Below are 13,223 nucleotides of genomic sequence, written 5' to 3' on the forward strand. Positions count from 1 at the left end.
TAAAAATTTTGATTTTTGATAAATAATGTATACCGACCAATACAACAACAAATTAGTGTACAAGGAAGTTTTTTACTTATTTGTAACATATTTGTGTAACCTTAGTTATGTAATTTTTACAATTTTAATGTAAATTGTAATTCATCATCGTACTCAGTATATCCCACCAATAGCAAAGCTATGGTAGGGTCTGAGTAGGGTAAGATGTAGGCAGCCTTACCTCTACCCCATAGGGATAGAGAGGCTACTTCCGGTGAGACCCCCGGCTCGATAGTAGTTTTGCATCAAGCCTTGGACATAAGGCACATAGCACTCAATCATCGGGACACCGGCTGATCGGTGCATGTACCCTTATCTTTCAGCTATCAACGCCACTACATGATGCCTGATTAACCGTCCGTCACTTTTAACGTTATTTTCACGAGATTAGTAAAATAACGTCAAAATTAGTGCAATTTCACTTTTGCCCACCCGAGGGTTCACACATATATACATCATATGTGCGCACCACAAGCAGGGCTAATGACTAGAGTTTAAAATTTTCACTTAATGACTAGAGTTTAAAATTTTCAACAACTACCTGTGTAATACATAGGCCTCAAACTAGTATATATATATATATATATATATATGTAGGGGGTGGAATCCAGTGAAAACTCCTCTTAAAGAGAAAACTTAAAAATTCTAAAAACTCCTAAAAAACTATTTTTAACTTTTTTTAAAATTTTTTTTGAAGTTTCTTTTTTTTTTCAATTATTCTTATATGTTGTTATTGGTTCAAAAAAAAAAACTTGTCGGTAACCTCGTCGGTGTAGTACACATGTGTAATAGTATGCATTGCATATATGCAACAGTGTTTGTATTGCATAGAATACAACACTATTGCACATATTTGATAAACACAATTATATATATATGCAATATAAGACTAATACGCACATCGAATACTCATTAGTACGTATGTGTAATACAACATTAACGCACATGTGCACTACATCGAATTTTATTTTATTATTATTTTTTTCCATATAATACAACACTACAACACATATACAATACACAAATATTGAATATATGCAATTAAACACTATTAAACTTAAAAATACATAGTAATACACATGTGTAATACAACGGTATCGCACAGTGATACGTATGTGCATTACAGCGGTTTTTTTTTCAAGCAAAGGGTAAGAAAATATAAGAATAATGGCAAAAACTGAAATTTGAAAATATTTTTTTATTTTTAATTAAAAATAATTCTTTTGGAGTTTTTAAGTTTTCTCTCTAAATATGAGTTTTCTCTTGATCCTTTCCGTATATATATATATATATATATATATATATTTAGGAGAGATTTCAAATGAGAAACACTTTGAGTTTTAAGAACTCGAAAGAACTCAACGTAACAATTTTTTTTACACATACGTAATATATGTAGGTTAATATACGTAAAAAATTACATAACTTTTTACGAACCGAGTCGACTTATTACATATGTGTAACGGATGTTTAAATTTGTGTAATCACTGTACATCTTTATTCTTTCTCCTACTTTAAATTTTTAATCACATTTAATTTCAACCACTTAATCTAATTTATTTAATTAAATGTGTGGTCATGAATGAAGTTCTTAAGTTCTTAAAACTCAACAAGATTCTCAAAATATCCCTCCCATATATATATATATATATATATATATATATATATATAGAAAAGAGTTAAAATAAAAATATATAGTTTTGTAGGAAGAGTAGGAAGGACATAAAATTTAGAGTTAGGAAACTATGTGAGCCTATTTAGGGAACTATGTAGGCTAAATCCAAGATCCTAGGAAACTATTTGGTATTTTTGAAACTACTAATCTTGACCAAATAAGAACTTAGATTCCTAAAAGGCTATCTCTTTTTACTATAACCCACCCATAGTTTCAAAAGGCTATCTCTTAGATTCCTAAAAGGCTAAATCCAAGATCTTAGATCCAAGGGCTTAGATTTATTTTTAATATTCCTAAAAGGCTATCTCTTTTTACTATAACCCACCCATATATATATATATATATATATATATATATATATATATATATATATATATGCAAGGTAAGGATCCTAAGAGAACCATTGGCAAATTGAGAACTTTGAGAACTATTTTGGACCACTAAAAAAAACTCTAAAAAAATATTTAAAAAATTATAAAACAAAAATTTTAAAAAAGTAAAAAAACAAAAATTATTATATTTCATTCCGGTTTCATTTAAAAAAACCATTTTGTTTTCTTTTTAATTCGTATTATACCTATACACATATGTATACTTTCATTTAATCTCTAGTTACGTAATGTACACATATGTACATTATCATTTACCTTAAATTATACATATGTATATAGGAAAAAACATGTGTGTACATATTATACATATATGTATAATAAAAAAATGATTTTTTTTCTTTTTAATTCGTATTACTCCTATACACATATGTATACTTTTATTTAATCTCTAGTTACGTAATGTACACATATGTAAATATTGTCATTTACTTTAAATTATACATATGTGTATAGGAAAAAAACATGTATGTACATATATGTACATATTATACATATATGTATAATTTTAGCTAAACCGAGATTTTTTACGTTTTTTTTAGAAACCCGGATGATAAATAAGAACTTTAGTTTTTTTATTTTTGTGTTTTTTTTTGTTTTATGATTTTTTTTTATTTTTGGGTTTTTTTGCAGTCCAAAATGGTTCTCACAGTTCTCAATTCTTAAAAAGTTCTCACATGATCCTGATCATATTTATATACATACATACATACGTATATATATATATATATATAGGGGAGATTCAATTAAGAACCTCTTTGAGTTTTAAGAACTCGAAAACACTCAGTGTAACCATTTTTTTTTGAATTTTTTTACACATGCGTAATATATGTAAGTTACATACACATAAAAAAATTATAGAATTTTTTACGCACCGAGTCGACTTTTTACACATGTGTAACGGACGTAAAAGTTAGTGTAACCACTTACATATTTATTCTCTCTCATACTTTGATTTTTTTGCCAGATTTAATCTCAACCACATATTCCAATCCATTTAGTTAAATATGTGGTCTATAATTGAGTTCTTAAGTTCTTAAAACTCAACATGGTTCTCAAAATATCCATCTCCTATATATATACATATATATATATATATATATATATATATATATATATATATATATATATCTGGTAAGGATCCTAAGAGAACCATTGGCAAATTGAGAACTTTGAGAACCATTTTGGACCACTAAAAAAAACCTCTAAAAAAATATTTAAAAAATTATAAAACAAAAAAAAACGAAAATTTTAAAAAAGTAAAAAAACCAAAATTCTTATATTTCCGGTTTCATTAAAAAAAACCAATTTTTTTTTCTTTTTAATTCGTATGATACCTATACACATATGTATACTTTCATTTAATCTCTAATTACGTAATGTACACATATGTACATTATTATTTACCTTAAATTATACATATGTGTATAGGAAAAAACATGTGTGTACATATTATACATATATGTATAATAAAAAAAACCGATTTTTCTTCTTTTTAATTCGTATTATACCTATACACATATGTATACTTTCATTTTATCTCTAGTTACGTAATGTACACATATGTATATTATCATTTACCTTAAAATATACATATATGTATAGGAAAAAAACATGTGTGTACATATATGTACTTATTATACATATATGTATAATTTAGCTAAACCGATAATTTTTTTTACGTTATTTTTTTTAGAAACCGGGATGATAAATAAGAACTTTGGTTTTTTTTACTTTTTTTACTTTTGTGTTTTTTTTTGTTTTATGATTTTTTTTTATTTTTGGGTTTTTTTGTGGTCCAAAATGGTTCTCATAGTTCTCAATTCCCAAAAAGTTCTCACATGATCGTGATTATATATATATATATATATATATATATATGTAGGAGTGGGTTATTGTACAATAATGGCTTACATTACGTACACGACCTTCCAGAGCGTTGGATTAAAAAACACGCGGCTGTAGTTCATAATCAAATTCATCGGTTACAAATCCATTCTAGTCCAAAATCTGAACTCATCGCTCTATCTCATCCAATTTCTAAACACTAATCAGAGCTTAAAGTATGAAATATTTAAAGTCAAAAACCAAAATCAATTGAAATGTCGCTGAACTTCAAGAATATTCAAAATTGATTAAAAAATGATGATTTAATTAATCAAATTGATGCGTAGAAGTATATAGATTCATCAATCGATTATGAAAATTGCAGAATACTATACTCAATTGAGCTCTGATTACGGTTCAAAATATTACGTTTAAATGTTCTAAACAAAACTGAAGACACTAAAATGCTCTGACCAAAACGAACACCTTTAAACGTTCAAGTTAAACGTTCTGACAAAAACGGACACCTTTATACGTTATAAACAAACGTTTTGACCAAAACGAACACCTTTAAATGTTCAAGTTTAGAACAAAAAGTTTAGAAGTTCAAAACAAAAAGTTTAGAAGTTCAGAACCCTAATCAGAGCTCAGCTATGAAATTAAACGTTCTAGACAAACCTTTAAACGTTCAGAAGCTCATATATGAAATTAAACTATCTGTAACATGAAATTGAACGTTGAAATCACTTCATATAATATCGTAATCATCAAGAAATTATCAATCGACCATCGATTTCATCATATGAACAAATCTGGAACGTATTTAAAGTTTTGCAAATGGGTGTATGCAAATGGTGTATTTCAATTCAATTCAATTGAAGTGGTGATTGTGAAGGAGGTGTGATGATGCCGGCGAGTGGTGGTGGAGACGGAATGAGGGAGAGGGACGGGCAGATGAGTGTAATTGTGATTTAGAGTTTCTAAAAATCAACGTTTCGAAGTTTTGCGTATGTAATGTACGATAAATGATTATTGTACTGGATCCTTTATCTATATATATATGGAAAGTATAGAATGAAAACTCATTTGAGTTGTGAAAATCCGTGAAAACCTTATTTAACATCTTTTTTTTTTCTTTTTTTATAACATATGTAATATATGTATTTATATTGAATACATAAATCAAAAAATTTTTAAAAAATTTGTTTTGCAATTTTTTTTTACAATTTTTTACTAATTTTTATATATGCTTAAAGGAGAGATAAAAAGTTATATTTACATTTTTATTTTTTATTAACTTAAATTGTGAGTCACAAAATTCAAACTTTAATTAAAAGCATATGGTTAAGGATGAGTTTCTAGAGTTTTCACAACTCAAGTGTGTTTTAATTATAACCTATATATATATATATACTAGCTTTAAAACCCCGTGTATTACACGGTATAAGTTAATATATAAATTACAATGAATAATTTAATAATAATTTAATACAAATAAAATAAAAGATAATTAATGTAAAAAACAATACCACTAGAAGCAGCATTTAAAACAGCGAGGCCTTTATATCTGAAGGATGAAGTTAAAGCTTTTCACAAAAATGTTCTTCACTCCATACCCTAAACCCTAAAGCATAAACAAAAAAAGGCACCAGATTTTCCTTTATGAACAGCTTTCATGATATCTTTATAAACACACTGTAGTTCGACTATCACAATAGTCTTATACTAAATATAAAAAATGGAGAATTTGTCTATGATTTTTAAGACTTATTAAATGCTAGATATTTGTAAAAAGTAAACAAAATTATTATAGTTTTCTTCAATATGAAGATGTCTCAAAAATTAAATGTTAGTGTATTCTTTAAACACAAATTCTTTTATATACATTTTAATTTTAAAGAAAATATCTCTATGACACGTAATTATTATATATATATTAATATTTTTTTATATTAAGTATGTTTACAATATAATTTATAGCATTAATAATTCAATTAATAGAGACTGACCAATTAATACGGTATGTTGAATTTATAATCAGTATTATATTTAGAACAAAAATATTTTTTTGTTTTCCATCAATAAAAGAGAAGTGATTTAGGCGGGAATTTGATAATAAGGATTAACCTTAGAATACCATGTGTCTAGATTATTTTCTTTTATTAGTATAAGGTAGATATTACATTATAATACTGATCAGAGATACGCATCCCTTTATTCTCTCTCCATAACACTTAAGTCTCCCACCAACTCTCCGGCAATTCTCCTATCTCCGGTGCATTCAAGGCTACATTCATTTATTTATAACAACCGATTCCAATGAGGTAGGCAAACGAAACGAGTTCAATCAGCAATCAAAGCTCATCAGTTTCAACTTTTCATCGTGCCTATATATGTAGATTCCTTCCTTCCTTCCATGTGACTGCGATTATCTCAACCTAATGACTTGCTGAAACCTTCGACCAACCAGGTTTCAGTTGAATTGAATTGAACGGTTTCATTATACCTAATCAATTAAATAGGAGACCGGATCAGAATCAACCGACGAATGTGTCTAAAATAGATTTAAATGTTTATCTTCAATAGATTTTCTTTTATTGTATGCTTTTGTTCCTTGCCCCTTCATTGTAATTGTTTTATATGTTTTCAAATTCCATTGTATTTATGAAACTATGTTGCATTGCAAATAAAGAGGGGCATTTGCCTTATTGAAAAACATTGGTAATTGAAGATTATTTCTGACTATTTTTTCTATTAGATTTCATTTTTCATTTTGACAATCATGCATGATCATATATTCGTTTTGAATTTGTTTTTTGTGTGATCCTGCAGAACTATTTGGCTGTACAGCACTCTGTTATTCAGAGTTTGCCTCCAACGGTTAGAAAGCGACTTAAGGTTTTGAGAGACATTCATGTGATGAAGAAGACATATTATTTATTAATTTGATTGCAGCTATTAAATTCTGTTATTATATCATATTATTTAGACATGATTTTAGGTGTATCAGTTTTTATATTATTGTACATATTATTATTTATTTGATTAAGGCATATTAAATTCTGTGATTATATCAAAGCCTGCTTAACTGGTCAGTAAACGAACCGACAGAACACCAAGGGCATGTTCGTGTTTGCTTATTAATTTAAACGAACACTGGCACTTAATTGGACAAATATTAGTGTTGATGTTCGTCCAAAAAGGGACCATGTTCGTGTTTGTTTATGTTTGTTTGTTTAAATCCAAATGAACAGTTAGGGGAGAGATATTTTGAGAACCATGTTGAGTTTTAAGAACTTAAGAACTCAATTCTTGGCCACAGATTTAATTAAATGGATTGGAATATGTGGTTGAGATTAAATCTGACCAAAAAGTCAAAGTAGGAGAGAGAATAAATATGTAAGTGATTACACAAACTTTTACGTCCGTTACGCATGTGTAAAAAGTCGACTCGATGCGTAAAAAATTATGGAACTTTTTTACGTATATGTAACCTATATATATTACGCATGTGTAAAAAAAATTTCGAAAAAAAAAATCGTTTCTTTGAGTTCTTTCGAGTTCTTAAAATTCAAAAGGATTTTCATTTGAAATCTCCCATATATATATATATAATTTTAGGCAATTTGGCTTTACTTATGGTTAATTGGTGGATAATAAGGTTTACTTTGCTTCGGTTTTGGTTATTTGTTTCATTCGCCTTGGATGTTGTTGAATAACCAATGAATTAGGAAAGATGAATGCTTTGAGTTGTACTTGTAGTTTTGCAATCTGCAGCAACTGGTGTTCTCATGATGTTATATTTAAAATTGTGTAAACTCACCATTGATATGTAAAATAATATGCTGCTTCTGTTTGTTTGGATTGGAAGACATGAATTACAATTTGTTTGAGCGTTTAGTTATAACCTTCAAGCTGATTTCGTCAAAATAACTATAAGGATTTGCACTGTGCTAAGACAAAATATCAAATGGGCAGATAGAGTAAAGTTCAGTGTACTGGGACCTTATGCATGCATGCCTCGAGTTCTACATTCCTGTTGTATCATAAATCTTGCCAACATGTTCTTTAACAGAATATTAATTATTTAAAAAAAATAATAAGAATTTTACCAGATTGCATCTGGATCGTCGTTGCTTTGACATATAGGCGGATCATTTTGTTGTCGGTTTTCATAACATTCGTTAGAAGTTGGCTTTCTGTATATTGCTGCACCTACTTCATTCAGTGTATCTTTGTAAATCACCATAAGCTCCCAACACATAGCATTTGTCAATTTAGACATAACTGCACATCATCATCTCACATATCAGATGTGATTAATAATCGATAATTTATAATTACAATATAATTACATAAAGCTTTACCTTCCATTATGTCCAAATCTTCACCCTCCTTTTGGTAAACCGGGGTAGCAGACCAAACAAAATAACCACCGGGCCGTAAAGGACGGTTAAGCTCCAACAATAGTTTTCCACCTGACAACATATTATTTGATACTATCATTTTTGAAAGTATTTTCTGTTTATAAACTGAAACACATTTTTTGAAATTATTATTATTAGCTTCAACGTGCCAGGGACCTCTGCAATGGGCACAATGAATGGCATAAAATACTTTACTAGGGAAGGGTAATCATTGGGTACCCATAACAACTGAAATGACGGGAATACCCCTTTCGAGTGCAAATTGAACAAACAATTTATTCGTTTTGAACAAAACAGTTAATGTGCGCTATGGGCTTGACACATTGAGATTTAAACTTTCCAACAATGCTATTATGACCTGTTTGAATTATCACCTTAATCCAAATTTATTTATTTATTTTTTGGGCAAAAATACCCTTTTTGTTTAAAATTTTTTAAAAGCCAACTTTTTAATATTAACGGTATTTTGGTCAAATCAGATCAACTTACTTACAAATGGGTCAATATGGGTTGTGCTTTATTACTTTATCAGTTTATCTAAAGAAGTTAAATGAGTCAAACTAAAAAGAATAACTAAACGGGGAACGGGTCAAATGTGTGTTGAAAGTCTCGAAGTATATTTTTGATATATACGACCTCCTAAATCGTTTATCCAAAGATTTGGACACTTACTTTAATTAACAATATGTTTATTTTATTAATAACTATCAGGTTACTTTGTTACAAAAATAACTTATTTTGAACTAAACTACCCGTTTGACCTGTGACCTTACATGTTTCTCAAATGTATGCAATGCCTTGGCTTTTAAGGTGACATGAGGTTTTTGTTAACTGCAAATTAGGTGGGAAATCATAATTTTTGTTATGATTAATCGGTCACTATATTTTTTTTAACGCATGTTTATGCTTCACTCATTATACCTTTTTTATACATACGAGTAAATTAAAGATGTATTCTTTCCTTGCTAGGGTTGTTATAGCCTTGTATAGTATTTATTGATGGATGAAATTAGACCAAAACTTTCAAAACAAGTCCACATAATGACCTAACTGGTACAAATGTCTGTTACAACTCGCTATGGACCAAACAGGACAAAAGAACATCTTGTGATTACAAAAGACACCATGACTTGTGTGTGTATAAAGCGTCTTCTAATTTTTCGTCTGCACATAATGACCCACACATGAGTAAGAAAAACATTTTAGACATTTGCTGTATGCTAACAAAAGTCCCGCCGTAATGCACAAGTAATGTTGGCACCATAACGAATCGAATCGCTACCAACCGAGTTCTCTGTTGCATCCCCGTCGCAACGCACGGGATCGCCCACTAGTGTGTGTGTGTGTGTTTGTATATATAGGGGATGGATCTTGCGAGAAGTGATATTACAGTGAGTAGTGCGAGAATATATATATATATATATATATATATATAGGTTGATTTCATTCAATAACCATCTTGAGTTGTAAGAACTTAATGTATGAACCAAATTCAAACATATAATCATTTATCTAATATATTACAAGTGTTCTGGTCTCTCATTTTATTTATCTTTCTTCAATGATTAGGTCATCATCATTCTATTTTTCTTTCCTTATTAATTTTCTCAAATTTATTAATTTAATTTATTAAATAGATAATTTAGTAATAAAAAGCTCAACAAGTTTTTTAAGAAAATATTACTTGTTGTACATTAAGTTAAACTTGTTATGCTTTTTAACTAAATGATATGTGTTTTAAATTTTAAAACAACTTCTGATTGTTGTTTTTTGTCAGATCGAGTTGGTTCTTTTTTTATTATATGGTATTTGTTATTTTGCAAATAAGTGACTTTTATTTTTTTTTTTCAAACTTTTGTGTGTCTTTCGACTGTAAAGCACACTAGTTTTAAGTAAACTTTACTTTTAGATTGATTTTTTTATACAAATTATAGTATTTATTAAGTTAAATACATATAAATACTTTTTTACAATTTAATAGAAATTCAAACGGATCATGTATGTGGAGATGAATATGATGAATGTATGGGTCAGAGCAGATTACTAACTTTATGCATTCAGATCTAGTTTTATGTTTATGTGTTCACGTTCTTTTTAGTTTGAATTTTATTAAAACCGAAAAACTAATAATAAATGTAAAACCTTTAATAATTTCTAATTGCTCAATTAGATTTCATTACACAATTTATATACAGTTCATACGATGATCATTTCGTTTTCAGTTCATTAAATATTGTGATGTGATATTACATTTTGAGGTTCAATATGGATAGCCATTCACCTGACGACTAAAAGTGACTGGAGCGACTTAACTTAAAAAAATGTTTTTTTTAAATAACTATCTAAATTTAATTCATTTGCTTAAAAATATGCCGGTTACTTAAGTTCGAGGGACATATATTAGTACATGTTTGGTCCTGTTATCTACGTGTAGACATACGAGATAGCCATTTACCTAAAGACTAAAAGTGAATGGGGCGACTGAATCCAAAAATGCCTTCCAAATAACTATCTAGGAAGTGATATGATTATTCAGTTAAAAGCTTTATAGAAGCTTAAATATTTTCAAATGAAAATTAATCTAACATTTGGAAAATGATAGATAGATTGATTTTGTATGCCAAACGTGTGAAGTTACTAAGCTAAAAGGGCTTTTGACCAGTCATTGATTTGTATAGTAGCTTTCCATGATAAGTAAAAGTTTGAAGTGATATAAACTAAATCTGCTAATCTTACTGTGGAGAGTCATTTTGAAGATGTGCGCATGTCTCTAGATACATCTCTCCGAATGATAGGCAGAAAAGCAATTACCCAGTTATACACGAGCCCGTTAGTGTCTGGATCGTCAAAACTTATTATGTTTTCTTGTTACTGCAATATATATATAGGGGAGGGATATTTTGAGAACCATGTTGAGTTTTAAGAACTTAAGAACTCAATTATAGGCCACACATTTAATTAAATGGATTGGAATATGTGGTTGAGATTAAATCTGGCAAAAAAAGTCAAAGTAGGAGAGAGAATGAATATGTAAGTGGTTACACTAACTGTTACGTCCGTTACACATGTGTAAAAAGTCGACTCGGTGCGTAAAAAATTATGTAATATTTTTACGTGTATGTAACTTACATATATTACGCATGTGTAAAAAAATTCGAAAAAAAAATGGTTACACTGAGTTCTTTCGAGTTCTTAAAACTCAAAGGGGTTCTTAATTGAAATCTCCCCTATATATATATATATATATATATATATATATATGCATAATGCCGTGTCATTAAAATTTGTCTTTTAAAGCTTAAAGGGTCAGACTAGAATTACATGGGTGGGGCATTCAAATAAGTCCTAAACATCCTGAATGTAAGGCTTGTAAGTCCGAATGGTATGTAAGTCTAACGTTCAACCTTAAAGATTAAAAATTGTTTTTGTATAGAGAAAATCTTTTGATCAAGCACTAAGTGGTTGGAGTCAAATTGGGGTGATCTGAGTAAAGCCAAATACAACTTGAGAAGAGATAAGGGGCATCATAGGTCCATAAGTGATGTCCATCTAAGCTTTATGCCTAATTGAATCTAAGCATACCACTGATGCAAAGAAAATCATGCTAAGTATCTAATTACCTGCTATCAATCTTTCCACTATGTCATAATAATGCTGAAAATGAATCATTTTGAAAGCATCTTAATCAATATGATTTCATGTTCAGATCTTTTCATAAAAGGGTTGCTTGTTTAACGCAACTGAAATTTGATCACAAAATATGTTAAAATTACTGAAGGCCGGGTGGTTAAACTATTTTGTTTTACTTTAGTTTTTGTTCAAATTTATATTTTTATTTGTTCTATATTTTACCTCATGTTTACTCGTGTCGAAACAAATGCCCTAAGAAATCGTTTTGAACATGGATCGGGATTGCATTTCCAGCCCATGAAATCTGACATCTACTAGTTATGTTCTTGGGCCATTCATTTTGGCCCAATGTGCTAATAATACTTGTGTTCTTGGCCTGGTCATTTTGGCCCAAGTAGTTTGTGTTAATGGTGTTCTCGGCCCATCAGAGTTCTCGGGCCAGATTGATGTCTAAGAAGTTTAAAAGGCACTTGATGTGCTAAAAGTAGTTATATAAAAACACGCTAATCTAGATACTAAGTAATAAATTCTAGACTCTTAAACTTAACTAAACTACTAACCAGCAAGTGAACCGGTCAACTCTAGTACAGCTAAGTAAGTTCGGATATCGAACCCACGAGACTCTTTAAACTACGTTTACTAGCTAATTAGACTCGACTACAAAACACGACTTATTATTTATATTTGTTTAAGGGGGTTTTTATTTAAAATACTATATTAATATTATTATTAAAACTAATTAAGAAAACAAGTAAATTAAATGAAAACAAAGTTTGTTATGAAAATAAGATGATGATGAGAAAACTACCTAGGCTAGACTCCCCTAAATTTCAGTAATGAATTGACTCGGGAAAATATTTAGTTATGGACTGGGATCGTAAAATAGACACTTAAAAGAAAAACCAAATAGGACCCCTGACCATTCTCAAGAGAAAACCTATGGATTTCTAACAAGTTTTAACGCACACCAGTATTAAAAATCAAGTTCGCTTACGGTCACCCAATTGTTTACAATTTAGTTCCTTTATACAAAATCCTACCTTACAACGCAGAAATCAAAGGCAGTTTAATATATCATTTTGATTCAATAGACAATAATTAAATAATCAAACCTAGACGGACTCCTTACGAAGAACTAAATCTAGCAAGGTCAAATAATAAAGATCTATCGATAACCTAGCACCTTACAACTATTTAGGTTAGCAGCACACTTAGGTTTATTTAATTAATAATTAT

Source organism: Bidens hawaiensis, unplaced genomic scaffold, assembly GCF_021521415.1.
Source record: "Bidens hawaiensis isolate Kalapana, Puna unplaced genomic scaffold, B.hawaiensis_p1.1 tig00003739_1, whole genome shotgun sequence".
NCBI lineage: Eukaryota > Viridiplantae > Streptophyta > Magnoliopsida > Asterales > Asteraceae > Bidens > Bidens hawaiensis.